Genomic DNA, 9819 nt, shown 5'->3' with positions numbered 1-9819 from the left:
ACCACGTGGCTTGTGCGATCTTAGTTTCCCGACCAGGGATGGAACACAGGCCCTCAGCAGTGAAAGCGTGGAGTCCTAACCACTGGACACCAGGGGATTCCCTCAAGCTTCATTTAGACATAGTCCCCTTCTGATTTGCCTCTATAGTAGAGGCATTATTCCAGCCTTTAAAAAAAAATTATAAGACAATGTGTGAAGAAAGGAAGTCCCCTGTGATACCAACCTCCAGTGAGTGTTACTGTTAACGTGCTCATAAAGATTTGGAGGGGAGAGCACTATCTCCCTCATCTCCCCACTTCCTCTCCCAGATGGTTTATTAACCCTTCCAAAGAGACACTGCATGTCTAAGCACGGCCACCCTACTCTCCACTCAACTTTCGTCACACCATTTTTTTAAACAGTATATATATGTAGGTATATATACATGTACATATATAAAGAGAGTTATGTACAATATCTAGAGGTGATTTTCAACTGCATATAAAATCACATGGCTGTACTCTGTTTAATCCATCCCATATCACAGTACCTTCCCAAAGACAAGACTCCATATTCCTAATGAGAAGATTCGAAAGTTTTGATTAGTTAGACCACAAACTAAGTTTCATGGCGGAAATAGCTAAATATCTACTATAGCTATAAATATATTATTTGTACACATTTAAAAGCATATAAATGTTAATTTAGATATGCTGCTTTTTCTCAATCTTTCAGAATGAATTGTTATTTAAACTCTTCAACATCTATTTCTGTATCATGGGCTATTTCTGTATCGTGTATTTGAGGTGATACAGTACTTTTCTAATTCATTTATGAAAAACTTTATGCCAAAACCAACTATCCTTTCTTGTAATTAGGGTTTTTTTCATTTGTCACGTCAGTGTATATTTATGATTTCTACAAGATCACTACCTTTTTTAATCATGAGGAATTTCAAACATAAAAGAATAAGAAGCCCCTTTTCTGCGCATCACACAGCTTCAACATCTACTCAGAGCAAGTCTTGTTTCTCTTCTTCACCTCACCCCATTTTGCTTTTTAAATTTACTTTGAGGGAATTCCCTGGTGGTCCAGTGGTTAGGGCTCCGCATTTCCACTGCAGGGGTCAGGGGTACGATCCCTGGTTGGAGAACTAAGATCCCGCAAGCCACACGGTAATACTTCTGGATTGTTGCCAAAGCTAGCTGGTCTCCTGTCTGGCCCGTTGTTGCCACAGTCACCTTGCTAAAATGAATAATTCGTTCAAACCATTCTTCCTTGAGAATTTAGTGTTTCTTTGCCTATAAAATGAAACCTGAACTCTAGCCCATGTGCTAAGATATAACCCCAGCCTTATCTGTGTTCATATTAAGCTCCAATAACAGGGTGGTATTCTGTTTTCCAGAATGCACCCTGCCCTCTGAACCTTGCTTGTTAGAGCTGGAAGCCTGCCATGCAGAAAGTTTACATTTACTATTAAAAAAAAAAAAAAACCTAATGGGCACCCACAAGGTTATGGGCTGGTTAACTGAAAACCTTCAGCAAAAAAACTCATTAAAAAATTTGAGGACAACTGTGTGCAAGGCGTGATCCCTTGGTTCAGATAAGAATTTTTAAAGGACATAAGGATGTATAAAAAATAATTAAACACTCATATTCCGCACACAGCTTAGGAGTAAACAGCATGGCTGAAGCCCGCCCCCGCTGCCTACCCCAGCTTGGTTATAAACCCTCTAATCTTCCTGCATCCTCCTCAAGGTAACCATTATCCTTCACTGGCATGACTGTTTCCTAAGCAAGAAGATACAGAATAGTTTTTCATGTTTAAAACTTCTACATAAGTCTCTCCATTTTGTGCGCATTCATCTGCAACTCTGGTTTTTACTACTCTGCTTCTCACACTAAACCACATGAGGGCACTTTGCTCCAGGAAGGTCAAAACATGGGTCAATAGTGACTCGCTGGGCCAACCACTCCAGGGGATGAAACTGCAAGTAAGCCACTCCTCCTCCTCTGGGGCCTTTTCTCATGGATCACAAAGGGCATTTGAAGTAGATGTTTCCCTGTGGCCACCCCTGTCCCAACATTCTGTGGCTCAGGTATTTGGATGGCCCTTTGGATACCCCAGTACCCACTTCAGGATCTACTGGGAAGAAGTACCTCTGTGGAAGAAGAGCTGGTTTTTTACATGCCCATTCAACAGACATTCAAATTGTTCCCGGCACTGCAGATAAGGAGGTGTGTGAGATGCAGGCTTTCCCTCAGGGAGCTCACCAACTAATGGGAGGAGGAGCTCCTTAAAGATCAGGAGCCCTTGGGAGTAACACTTGCATGTAACTGAAGCTAGGATAAGAGACAGGTTCAGAGGAAATGGCGCCCAAGAGGAGTGGCAGGAAGCACACCACAGAAGTGACCATTAAGCCTAATCTCGAGTAGAAGTCTCAGGAGAGAGAGGGCATTCCAGGAAGAAGGACTAAATGGTACAAAGGTGACAGCATACCCTCATGAACGTAGGTGAGGTAAGAATGAAGTTTGGGGGTCAGGGGTGGTAGAGAGGGACACTCCTTCAATATGGAGCTGAGGGGTCTGCTTCAGGGATCTCTGAGAGCAGGACTTCTCAGACTTAGCAGAAGAAACACTTGGGGAACATGTTAAAATGCAGGTTCTGATTCTGTAGGGCTGGGGCCTGAGATTCTGCATTTCTAACAAGCTCCTGATGCTGCAGGTCCTTGGACCACACTTTAAACAGCCAGCTTGTGTGAAGCAGTACAGTCGCTGATGGCAGGGTGGAGGATGGCTGGTTGGTGAGGAAGGATGAGGGCGATGAAGAGAAGGGCAGTGGGCATGAGGACCTGATGAGGGCTGGGCGGGAGGGAGGGAGGGACCTAGGTTCCTAACCTGAGGAACTGGGTAGACCCTTGGCACTTAGAGCAAAAAAATGCAGGAGGAAAGGAAGTATCTGCACTGAGGAACTATATAAAATTACCAGCCTAGATTCTTCACACATGTCAGTGTCATACACAACGGAGAGGCTAAGGAACTGTTCAGATTAAGGAGACTCAAGAGACATGACAAGTAAATGAAATACGTGATCCTGGATGGGATCTGGGACCAAACAAAAAAGCAAAAAGTGCTAGATAGGACATTTTGGGGACAACTGACCAAGTGGAAATATGGACTATTGATTAGGTTAAAATATTGTCTCCATGTTAAATTTCCTGAATTTGGTAATTATAGAAGGATATCCTTATTTTCAGGAAATAACACACTGAGGTTAAGGTTAAGGACTATGATGTAACCTACTTCCAAATGGTTTCACAAAAGAAACTGTGTGTGTGTGTGTGTGTTATAGAGACAAGAACAGAGAGAGGAGAAAGCAAATGAGGCAAATGTTAAAAAATAAATGACTTGGTAAAGTGGGTAGGGGAGTTCTTTGTACTACTCTTGCAGCTTTTCTGTAAGTATTATATTTCAAAAGAAAACATTTTAGGAGGAGGGGACAGCAGTGCTGAGCTCCTCCTATGTGGACAGGGCGGATTTGGACAGTGGACTGTCCAGATTCCTGGGTGGTCAGGGGGTGAACGTGCGGGGATTCCTCTGGAGAAATATCCAGGCTGGTGACAGCAACTTGTCCCAGGCATGCAAATGGCAGTTGAAAGGACAGGTGGAGAGAGGTCCCAGTGGGGGCGGGGACCCGAGGGAAGGGGAGCCGGAGGCGGGAGGGAGGTCAGATCTCAGGGAGAGGGGGAAGGAGAGGGCGTGGAGCTGCAGGCCAAGTGCCCTAGGGAGGATCACAGAGATAAGGTAAACTCTGCTGCCTGTGGCCGGAATGTCTCTGAGACCTTGATGAACAAAGGCTGCCCACACTGGGGCGGGGGCGGAGGAACAGCAGGAGCTGAGTGATCTCGGGCAGTTCTCAGTGACTGTGACCTGGCGGCAGGGGTGGGAGTGGGGATTACCTCCTCGATGATTCTAAGATCTTAAGACTTTGGCCTTTCTAATTTCCAAGTGATGACTCCTGGAAGTAGTGTAAAGCCCAGTCTAGGGCTCCCTGTTTGCACACTCTCAGGACAGGGAGCTCAGCCCTTCCGGGGGGCGCATCACCTTCCAGTGATGGACAAAGCGGGTCAGGTCTTCGGGCAAAGTCAAATAGCCCACCCTGGCCCCTCCGCCCACATTTTCTTTGTTCTCTCCTTTCGCCTCGCGGCGCTTGCAGGCGCGACCACTGCAAGAACCGGAGTACATCACCAGGTGGCGACGGTGCCCCAAGGTTAGCCTCCTCAAGCATCTGCCCTCCAGCCTCTCTTCCCGGAATCAGCAACTGGGAGGAGTTGGGGGTGTCCGCGGGAGCCCCGCACCGCGCCCTGCCTTACAGCTGCATTCAAGGACATCCTGCCTGCCCCAGTGCAGGCAAAGCTGTGGCTTCTTTTTCAGGCTGCAGTTCCCAGTAGCCTAGTTTGAGCGTGTGTTTCATGTACCACAAAGCAGGGGCACCAAAAAGGGAAACAAAAAGAGGAGGATTCGGGTGGTTTATCAGTGTATATTTTTAATAAATACGTCAAAGTAGTTATCATGGAAGAACAACTGACTTTTGTTGCGTTTCTCTATACTTCATTCGTAGTTTATTTTGGACGACACAGGGTGGAATCCATCTCAGTCTTTTCAATACCTAATTCCTTCCCTCTTGCATGGTTCTGACCAATTGCTAGACTCTAATCAAGAAATAAGAAGGCGGGAACTTCCCTGGTGGTCCAGTGGTTAAGAGTCCGCCTTCCAATGCAGGGGATGCAAGTTCGATTCCTGGTGGGGGAACTAAGATCCCACATGCAACTAAGCCTGGGTGCCGCTACTACTGACCCCGTGTGCTCTAGAGCCCGCGCGTGGCAGCTAGAGAAGCTCACAAGTAGAGAGAAGCCCGCGTGCCGCAACGAAAGATCCCAAATGCCACAACGAAGATCCCGCATGCTGCAACTAAGACCTGATGCAGCCAAAGAAAGAAAGAAAGAAAGAACAAGGCCTATGTTCCAATCCTGGCTCTGCCCTTAGCTAGCTGTGTGACCCCTGTGTGACTCTCTGGACTTCAGAGGTCTTATCAATAAAGAATGGGCTTGGATAGCACCCCCATCGCTCCTCTCCCATTCTTGCACTCATGTTCTCACCTTTGCTGACACCTCTGGGGAATGCCCTTCTTTTTCCAGAGAATTCATTTATTTTTGTAAAAATGAGTAATATAATCATTGAAATTTAAAACTCAATTGATGGGTTAAGCTACAGATTAGACCCAATTGAAAAGATAATGCACTGGAGAAATGTGCTAGGAAATTATTTAGAATGTAACTGTAAAACAGGTATTTATCATACTTACACTGATCAGGAGAGTAGGAAAGAGGTGGAAAGAGAGAAGAAATAAAACATAATGGAAAGGTCTCTCTACATCAAATTTGAGTCCCAGAAGGAAAGAAGAGAGAAAATGGAGGAATGTTAATTTTTAAAGAAAGAGTGCCTGATGAAAAATTAGAATCCACAAAATCAAGAAAACCCCATGAATCCTAAGCAGAGTAAATAAGAAGAAATCCGCTGCTGGGCATGTAATGTGGGCAGAATACCAAAGACAAAGGATCTTAAGCACACACTGAATCGAAGACTAGAGCCCTTAACACAGGGACAACTCAGCAGCTGCTCACCAGCAACAATGGGAGACTTAAGACTCTGGGAGGCTGTGCACAACCTGTTGAAAGTCAAGTTAGAATGGTGTAACTGGCAAAACCACCTTGCAAGAATGAGAGTAAAACAAAGAGAATCACAGATAAACAAAAGAAATGAGTTCCCCACCAAGAGAACTGAACTAGGTGAACTTCTAAAGGATACACTTCAAAAGCATGGGAAAGGATCCCAGAAGGTCAGTAATGCAACAGGGGCCGAGGAAAAGAACAATAATAAACATACAGATGTGAGTGTGGGAACAGGGTAGGTGGGCATTGCTGGCTCACATGCTCCCTCTAGGCTGTGTGCTCCAGAGACCGGGGACTATGAATGAAAAACAGACAAACTGACTCTGAGGGTGCCCCACAGCATCACAATACTTCCATTCAAAATCCACTGCAGAATCTGCGCCACCCTATTCACTGGAGATTATTACTAGGGTTATTTCCAGAGAGAGGACTGGTCAGGTTAACGAAGGTAGCTCTGACATCTTTCTTTCAAGATATTTTTTAAGTGGCGTGTTATACATTATTGCAATCTTCAGTATTTTTCAAATACAAACAAGCAAAAAAAAGTGTTTTTATTTTGAAACCAAAAGCAGTGAATCTGGGGATCCAACAGTCATTCAGTGCTTATATTCATAACAAACACCCATGGCTTCAGGTTACAAAAAAACAAAGGCTTTGAGTTGGCTACAAAAGAAAAGCTATCCTCCTGAGCCTTGTTTTAGTGTTTTTTTCTACCAATTAAAAGACATCTGGACTTCCCTGGTGGCGCAGTGGTTGAGAATCCGCCTGCCAGTACAGGGGACACGGGTTCGAGCCCTGGTCCGGGAAGATCCCACATGCCACAGAGCAGCTAAGCCCGTGCGCCACAACTACTGAGCCTGTGCTCTAGAGCCCATGAACCACAACTACTGAGCCCTCGTGCAACAACTACTGAAGCCCGCGCACCTAGAGCCCTTGCTCTGCAACAAGAGAAGCCACCGCATTGAGAAGCCCACGCATTGCAATGAAGAGAAGCCTCCGCTCGCCGCAATGAGAGAAAGCCCTCGTGCAGCAACGAAGACCCAATGCAGCCAAAAATAAATTAATTAATTTTAAAAAAATAAATAAAAAATAAAAGACATATTTTTCAAAATTTCGAAAGTAATGCACGTTCACTGTAAAAAATAAAAACAGCATGGAAATGCTGATAAGTCTCATTGTCCTTCCCACCCTTCTTCCTAATCCCACATCCCTCTGAAGAGAAAGCCCCTGTTAACTTTGTCATGTCCCTTTCTGGACACTTTTCTATGTATTTATAATATATGATATGTGGTACATATGGATATGGATGTGTCATTTCTATTTAGATACATATACACACATATATCTTTGTATAAATATATGTATATATACATATTTGCATGTGTATATGTGTGTTTACATATATATTACATATGTGTATATATACATATTACACAAATAAATATGTGTAGATATATGGATACATACATGCATCCATATCTATATGTCTGTATCTCTCTCTGTCTCTGTCTGTCTCTCTCTCTCTCTCTCTATATATATATCTTAAATTTTTTTTTATATGGCAATTTCACTTCTAGGAATTTATCCTATATAAATACTTACATGGGCTATATGTACAAGAATGTCCACTGAAGTGTTATTCATAAATATAAAAAGCCAGACATATATTATATCTATGTGTATATACATAGAGAGAGAGAGAGAGGAAAACAAAGTTATTTTTCTGCTGAAACGCATATCTAGGAGGTCTTGCATGTCAGAGTGCGCAGCCACGCTTTATCCGTGGTATCGGCCCAGGCTGCCATATGCACAGAACAGTCATCACTCAAATGCTCCCCTAAGGCTGGATGTCTAGATTGTTTACTTCTTTTTTTTTTTCTTTTTATATTTACATGTGATGCTTCAGTGAACATTCTTGTACATACAATTAAGTGCAAGTACTTATGCAAGATAATTTCCTAGAAGTGGAATTACCAGGTCAAGCGGTAGAGACTTTGACATTTTAATCAGTGTAGTCGAACTGTCTTCAACGCAGCCATGTTCATGTCCACTTCCACCCACTGTGTAGGAGCGTGTTGAAGGCCTCCCTGGTTTCCACGTTGCTGTCATCCTTCTCTTGGTTGAATCCTCTCCCCCAAGAAAGTGGGCTACTTGCCGTTTTCCAAACACCACAGCCACTTAATGTTCGCGTTCAGGGCACTCATAGCACCACCCCACAGAACACTTCTTTCCTGGGCCAAGTTTGGGAAACGCTGTGTTAAACAATTTCCACCTGCTTTCCTTATTGCAGGGCTTCTCCGAATCCTTCACCTGTGGCGCACATTTCAGGAGAGGAGAGAGCATTTTCCAAACCTATTTGCCCACAGAGCCCTTCTTCCATGGAGCTGGGTTCCTGAGGACTGGCTTTGTGGACGCTGGTTTCTCTCCTGTGTGGCCATTCTCGCTAGATTCTCATGAGGTGGGGTTGCCCCCATTTCAGGGATGCGGACACTCGTGCTCATCGATGGGTGAGTCATTTTCGCTTACTTGGCCACCAAACAGCAGAGGTGGGAGTAGACATTTGTGCTTCAGGTTCCAAGTCCAAGACTCTTTCCTGACTTTCTCCTACTACGTCCAAGTCCCCTTCCTAAGACCATCAGTTCTGGATCTGGGCTTCAGCTTCTTGAGCCCAGAAGCCACCTCTGGGTGATTGCAACATTGCTGAATTCCTGTGAGACTTAATTTCCTAATTTATGCAGGAAGCCCCACTTTCCCTCTCTTTCCTGGGCTCGTGATGGGTCCTGAACAAATAGTTCTGAAAAAAGAGAGAAGTTGGGACCACTTGATTTAAGTTTGAAGAGGAAAGTAAATTGCGCCTGCACCTGGGCGGAGGACACCTCCTGGCCACTCATGTTCCAAGGATGCCGGGTCTCTCCCTGGACACGCACAGGTGTTTTGTTTTCCTGAGCCCCAGTTCTAGATGAGTTAATGCTGTGATTCAGTTGAGGTTCCATCTCAGCAATTCTGAGCCTGGGAGATACCCTGTCTCTCCCCTACTCCCTGCCCCACACCTACCCTGTCTCTCCCCTACTCCCTGCCCCACACCTACCCTGCACCTGGAAGGTGAGGGCAGCTGGGCCGGTGGAAGCTGGTGCTCCTCACCTGCCTGGCATTTGCCGGCACCCAAACAACTGGGTTGGGGGGGAAGCATGACAAGCCTTGGCAGCTGCCGAGCTATCCAGGCAGGTAGGGAAGGAGGCCAGTCGGGGCTGAAACAGGGTGTGGCGACAGGTCTAAGAGTTGCAAGTCCTGCCCAGACATCTGGCTGTCTTGGGAGGCCGGGTGTGCTGACAAGTGTGGGCTGACCTGGAGCCCAGGCCACTAGGCACCTGATGAGCAGTGCTGGGTGAGGGAATGGGTGGATGGAAAGCTCACATTCATTATCTGCAAAATGCGGATAATAGCAGGGTGGTTTGAGAATGAAATGACAATACATAGAAGGAACTTAGAATATTTCTAGCAAGTACTCAAAAATGCCAGGTCTGACTATGGTGAGTCCAACACAGAGGGTCCAGTTAGTTCATCTCTTATCCTCCACAGAACTCAAAAACAACAGACAAAATCAAGAGAGCAACAAAAATCACCTAACACCAAGTCCTCAGGAAACCCCATAATGGAGCCCATTTTGTAGATGGGTAAACAGGCCTGGAGGGGCTGTGAGTCACCACAGATAACACCTGAGGCTGGCACATAGCAGGAGGACCTGGTCCATACCCCGGCTCAGCTGGTTCCTTCCCTCCCTCCACCCTCTCCTTAAACCCAACACCTTGGAGAAGGCTGCTGAGGCAGGAGAAGCTGCCGTTCACAGAGGGAAACGAAGCCCTGAGAGGTGGGGCGGCGCCGACATTCCTTCCTCCAAGAGGCCTCCCCAGGTGGCTTCCACCAGACCGGTCCTCACTCCTGAGCCCACCTCCCACTGCCCCCTCCACTTACCCCGTCCCCACCCCGGTGGGGTCACCTAGGCCTCTCCTGCTCCAGGAAGTTTTCCCCCACCCTGACTCAGCTGCCTGCAGGGCTCTGGCGGCACTCCCACGCTGGGCGGCCCCGTGGAAGTGGAGGGGCCCCTTCC

This window comes from Balaenoptera musculus, chromosome 11 (assembly GCF_009873245.2).
Source record: "Balaenoptera musculus isolate JJ_BM4_2016_0621 chromosome 11, mBalMus1.pri.v3, whole genome shotgun sequence".
Taxonomy (NCBI): Eukaryota; Metazoa; Chordata; class Mammalia; order Artiodactyla; family Balaenopteridae; genus Balaenoptera; species Balaenoptera musculus.
Note: the sequence above shows the minus strand (reverse complement) of the source record.